The following is a 6520-nucleotide window of genomic DNA, read 5'->3' on the forward strand; positions in this document are numbered from 1 at the left end:
GTCCCTAAGGAAGCAATCCTGCCCTGCTAAGCCTTCCATGTCAAGCTGCTCTCTGTTTCAGAAACTTCTTCCAGAGGTAAGATTTAACATCAGAAATGCAAGCTCAATTCGTTTCACTCATTCACCTTCTATACTGTTATTGATGACGCATGTTTTGGTGCCTTAAAAGTAGTATGAAAATATAAATGAGCAAGCACTAGAAAAAGGAAAGCTCCCATGTTAATGATGTTGGCTCGCTGAGCAAAATAACTCAGAGTATAAATCACCATGGCTTTGCTCCAGCTGAGAACCAGATATCCCTCCTTAGATGTTACAAGGGATGGTTATCTCCAGAGGTACGGGTAGGATGCTTGGTCTTTTGGTTTCTGATCCCCAGAAAGAACAATTCAGCAAAAATTCTTTTTATCCTATGCTCACGATATAGAAGGAAGGAGGATAGGAACTGGCTTCATTGAGAGAAGAAAGAAACTACGGTGGGGCTAACCATTCAAGTGAGGGATTTCCTTGAAAACCTGCATTAATTTAATGTAACTTGGTACATGGCCTTTGGAGGAACACAAAAGACGGTCCTCTTGGCATTTAAATTATTTCAGCCATGCTGAAAGGTATTTTAGCCATTCCTATTAAAATTAAAATAAGCATACCCTCATCTCTGGAATATAGAAAGAATTCTTTAAAATAAATACAAAAAAAGATAGACACTCTAACAGAAAATTGAGCAAAAGATTTAAACAAGCACTTTACTGAAAAGGATATTCAAATGGCTAATAAATACATTAAAAGATGCTCAACATTATTACTCATCAGATCAAAGCATACTAAAACCATAATGCTGTATAGTTTTAGACATACCCACCAGAAAGGCTAAAATAAAAGACGTATAATACTAAATGTTTGTGAGTAAGAGAAGCAACCAGAACTCTCGTCCACTGCTAGAGGGAGTGTAAACTGGTACTCCAGTCACTTTCTAGATTACTAAAGATTTATATTTATTTAAAAATATATATATATTTATATTTATTATACCATTTATATACTGATTATAATAATATATTATTATTTGGAAAACTGTTTGGCAGCATTTACTAAAGCTGAACATATGCTCACCCCGTGTGCCAGCAATTCTGCTTCTAGATATATACTTAACAGAAACACATATGTTCACCAAAAGATTTGTACAAGATTGTTCATTTCAGCACTGTTTTTAGGACCCCATACTTGAAATTATGGTTATAATAAATAACAAAGTGGATAAATGGTAGTTAAGTCATACATTGGAATATTATACAGCAGTGATGATAAATGAATGTGGATTAATCTCACAAACATAATAGCGAGAGAAAGAGGCTAGACACTAAAGAATATATTATATGATTTCATTTACATAAAGCTCAAGAACAGGCAAAACAAATCTTTGGTGTTAGAAGTCAGATGGCCTTAGGGAGGTGGGAAATGACTGGCAGGGGCATGAAGGGGCTTGTAAGTGGCTGATGAGTGTTCTGTTTCCCAATCTGAGTTCTGGCTTGATGGGTGTGCTCAGTTTGTGAAATTCCTTAGCTTCTTAGCTATGATATGTAAACTTTTTAAATTTATTTATACCCAATAAAAAGTTAAATAAATACATGGACAGATATATAAATACATACATACCTCATGGCCCAAATTTTTATTTCTGATTTTTTTTCTTAGAGAGACGCTTGCCAATGTGTTCAGGAGGTGGATCAGTTCGAGTCCCCTGAGAAGCAGATGTCAAGACAAGATTGGAAACTAGAGATCTATTGGGGTAAAAGTTTGCAAAAAAAAAAAAAAAAAAAAAGAGGGGGAAAGGGGACAGGAGAAGGCAGGCAGATCTTTCAGATTATGATGCAGATTTGACATCTGAGAAAGGAGGAAAGGAAGGATTGTATAGGAAGATCTCCAAACCACAGAGCAATTCTGAAAAAATTTAAGCCAAATTGTTGGGGAGGCTCTCAGCCAAAGTTGCCTTGGAGTCACACATCAAGCAGGCATAATACCCCTGCCATACTCAGTCATTGGCTGGGAGCAGCCTGGTGCCAGCACCGTCTGGCTGTGATGGATGCAGAGGAGTGTCATCAGCAAGTGTCAATCAGTTCTGTTTCCTAAAGCAGGCTCTTGTGAAGGCTGTTAGCCACCATAGGAGGCATGCACAAAGAACATTCTTTGCGACATTTTTTGTACCAGCAAAAGATGTAATCCACTGCAATGGTCCATTGCTAGGGCGCTAACAATATAACTAAATATCCACACTGCAGAATATTAAAAGGAAACAGATAGATCTCTATGTAATAACATGAAAGGCTGTTCAAGACATACCACAGAGTGAAAAAAAAAAAATCATAACTTGCAGAGCTCTTTTCTTTCTTCTGTGACCACAAAGGGCCCTGCTTTAATTATGGAAAGCATTATTTCTTATGACTATGCATTAAAATTTTTTTATAAAGTTTCTATCCTTACTTCCCTGCTTTTTGGGTGTATTTTTAAATATTGCACATTTTGAGCAAGTATATACACAAGATGTAACGCCTTTAGCTGCTTTTGGTAAACCCATGAACTGATGTGCCCATTTTTCATCAGTACCTTTCCATTGTTCCTTCCTCAGCCCCTGTTTGCCTTAGGCCTTTTCAAATATATTTCAATAAAAGTTTATAATTTTCAAAAAAAGAACAGTCACAGTTTTGGTCTTTGCCTATGTCCTAGCTTCTATCTTTGAAATCTCATGTTTTCTCTTTGTCAATTTTTTCCTGGGAATAAGTTATTCATATTATTTTGGGGTCTATGAACCCCAAAGAGTTGTGTTTTTGTTTGCAAAAATTATACTATATGTTGGTGAGTTCTGCCTGATATTTTTCATTGGTTGGTTTGATTTCCAATAACTTGGAAGAATTTGCTCTGAGTAGCTCCTTTCTTTCATCTGGTTGGTTCCTGCCACACCTCCCCATCTCCCACCATGACCAGTTTTACACGTCTCCTAGGTGGCTTACTGATGTAAGTGACCAAGAACTAGAGTCATTTTAACTGACAATGAATCATGGATAATAACAGCTCAGGCCCTGGTGTCAGACCTCCCTGGGTTCACGTCTTGGCTCTGCCACTTACTAACTGAATGACTTCAGTCAAGTTAGCTAACCAGTCCTCACTTGAAAATAGGAACAGTAATAGCAATTACATCTGATGGATATTGTGAGGATCAAATGAGAAAATTTCACATACAGTGATTAGAGCTCTACTGCTCTCTCAACTGTTCAACTAGCCACAGAACCAATTTTTAATAGTGCTGAACATTAAACAACTAAGCCATCAGAGGTGAGGCCCTGGTGGGAGAGAAGAAAATGCTTTGCATTTCTTTAAAGCAACAAGTTTATAGTCGTTCTTTTTTATTTAGCAAAAGGCACTGGGAACAGTTCCAGACACCTGCAAAGTGACCAAATTCTAGTTCGTAGGTTTGTGGAGACCTGGACGAAGTTAAGAGAACCGTGACTCAGCAGAGTGATGCTCACTCTGCCAAGTCAGAATGTCACCATTACCAAATCTCAGCAGGAAACAGAATCCAGGGTGCCTCAAGTTCAATGAATTCCAAGTCATTAAAATCAAGAGCAAAGGACTGGGATTTTAACACAACATGTTTATAACATTTGTCACTGAAATGGGCCAGCTGCTTACAGAGACCATAAATAGTTCTGTCATTTCCCAATTTCCAGCTCTCACATTTAAAAAAGATTTTTTTAAAGATCAAAACAATAAAAACAGAGGGATCAGAAGATGATATATGACAGGATGTTAAGCAACGATGAATGACCTTTTAATACGCACACTCACTCAGTCATTGCTCTCAGATGGTCAGCCTTTCAAGTTGGAATTACAAATAATTCCTTCCATCAGCAAGTCACAAACAACCCACTTATCAAAAATTGTCAAATAAATCTGTCACTCAATAGGGGTTACAAGGCGTTTGTAAATGTGGCAGACCTCCCAAAGTAACAAGCCCCCCAACACCCTTGACTGTCTCTTAGGAGGAGAAAAAGCAAACGATTGAACAGTTGCTGGAGACTCAGAGTCCAAAGACTGACGTGGCAGCCAAGGGGTCGACAGGAGCCAAGGAGGCCAGCTGCAGGCTGCAGGCTCAGCACTTGGCCAACACACATAGAGACTGTTTATTCTCAGGGCCCACCTGTCAAACAGGCTGTGCAGGTGTTGGCTGAACAGTGGCTTTGACTCTCTCTCTCTGGCCCTTCCATTATTCCTAAAGAGAGAGGACTATAAAACAGGGACCAGAACACCCATCTGGAGTCATGGACTCATTGAACTTTTAACCCAGAAGAATCCTTAATGACCATCTAACCCACCTCCCTTCATTTAACTCAGAAGAAAATGGTACCCTTAGGAAGATTTGCCTAGGATTCAAAAAGGCACAAACCAGCACAGACCTTGGACCTCCCAACGTCAGCCATTTGGGGGTGCTGTAGGAGACAGTAAGGCAAGGGAAGAGACACAACCTGTCTTCAAAGATGTTATCACTGGTTCCGTGTGAAGCACCCAGCATATAATGCATGCTCAAAAAACGACAGTGCCCACCCTTCCCCAAGGTAAAATACTAAATTCTAGCTGGTGGATTAACATTTTAACAATTGTAATGTCAGATTTGAAATAGATGGTTAACTCACATTTTTAACCAAAAAAAAAACAAAAGAAAAACAAACAAAAAAAAAACATTTAATTGAAATAAATGGTCAAATCTTTAGATCCATTTATAAATTTTGTTCAAAATTCTAATGGCTGCCAAAAGAGGAAAGTTTCTAACTCTGATTTGCCAAAATAAACAATAATGTGACTGGTCCAACCAAATGTGTTCCAGAGCCAGTGCTTGCCATTAGGAATTGCCTTTCAGAGAGTTCTTGCCTGAAATATATTTTTTAACCCCCATTTATAGCTCCCTCAAGCATGTTTCTTCTTTTTTTTTTCTTGTGAAGTTCTCATAAGATTGCGTGGTGTGTTCATTTTCTTTCTCACTCCCTCACCTAGCAGGAGGATTTATTCTATGCCAAATGAAAGCATGGGCTTAAGAATCAATCACTCAAATCTGAATTCCCAGTTGGCAGATTTGAGTGAGTTGTTTAAAGTCTCAGTTTCTTCATCTGTAAAAGGGGTATAACAATAGTCTACCCGTAAGGCTGTTGTGAAGATTAAATTAAAGTAATGCCACCAAATATTTGAAAATTTACTCTGTGCCAGGCATTGTGTTAGGCACTATGAATTCAATAATGATGAATGATCGAGGCCCTCTCTGCAGCCTAGAACAAGAGAGTGATAAGCTCTATACAGATAATCATATAAAGAAATATATATAAAGACAACCCATCTCCATGAAAGGCAAAGTGACTGAAAAGGAGAAAGAGAATTTTTCAGAATATGTGTGTAAAGCAGAGAAGGCAAGAGATCCATATTTCCTTCCACATGATCCTTTCTCTGAGAGAGGCAGTAAACTGGTGAGACCCATAATTGTGGTTGAATCATGTCAGTAGGCACAGTATCTGTTCTTATCCCAACTCCTCCCAGGAAATTGGTCAAGAGTCTCCCAAAAGCGGAAATTCTTGAAGAGGCCATACCTGTTCCCAAATCACATGGAGAAGCTAGAGAAAGCTTCATGTTCTCATCTGGACCCAAATGGAATCTGCTGGTCACCTAAATGGCATCGGTTAGAGCATCATACAGCCTTTTTCTGCCTTGAGGTAGCTTAAGCAGGAAAATGACACAAACCCAGAGAATAAAGGAGATGGAGGTGATTGGGTCACCTGGGGACCTAAAAGGTCATTGCTTTTGAAAAGGTGGTCCAAGCAGAGTAGTGAGAAACTCCGTCAGAGTTTCAAAGAGTAGACTCACTGCAGGGAAAGAGGGGTAGGGAGGAGGCTTATAGAAAAAGAGAAAATTTGAATGTTTTTTTTTTTTACAAATTTCAGACCTATTCCACTTTGTTTTTAAAGAAACTGTTAAATTAAACTTTTAAAAATAAAATATACCCAAGTGAAAGAGAACTTTTATTTCACTGCTAGGGGAGAGAGAAGGGGCTTATTTTTAGCAGAATGTCTTTCAATGTCTCTTTCTGTTTCTAATTTCTCTACTTTAGGACCAGGAAATATGTTCATCCCTTAGAAGGCCCCATTCGAGAGAATTCCCTGGCAGCCAGCTCTCAGGAGCTGACTTTGGAGGTCAACAAGTCTTCTGCAGCTGCTCTCCAAGGCCCTCAGGCATGGAGAGAGGAAAGGTCAGACCGTGAGAGGAGGCTTGTGGCATTGCATTACGTTGGCATTCCCAGGTCCAGGGAATGTCCAGCAGGAACAAATTTCATGCACCCAGATCCCAGAACGAGTATTTTTTTTCCTAATGTTTCCTGTCGACTCCCCTTTAAACTGACAGAATGCATGTTACATGTGGCTGGAAGCCAGCCAATCCTGGGGCAGGGTATGAATGCATGCGTGTGTGTGCGTGTGTCTGTGTGTGTGTG

Source organism: Pteropus medius, unplaced genomic scaffold (genome assembly GCF_902729225.1).
Source record: "Pteropus medius unplaced genomic scaffold, Ma_sr-lr_union100, whole genome shotgun sequence".
NCBI lineage: Eukaryota > Metazoa > Chordata > Mammalia > Chiroptera > Pteropodidae > Pteropus > Pteropus medius.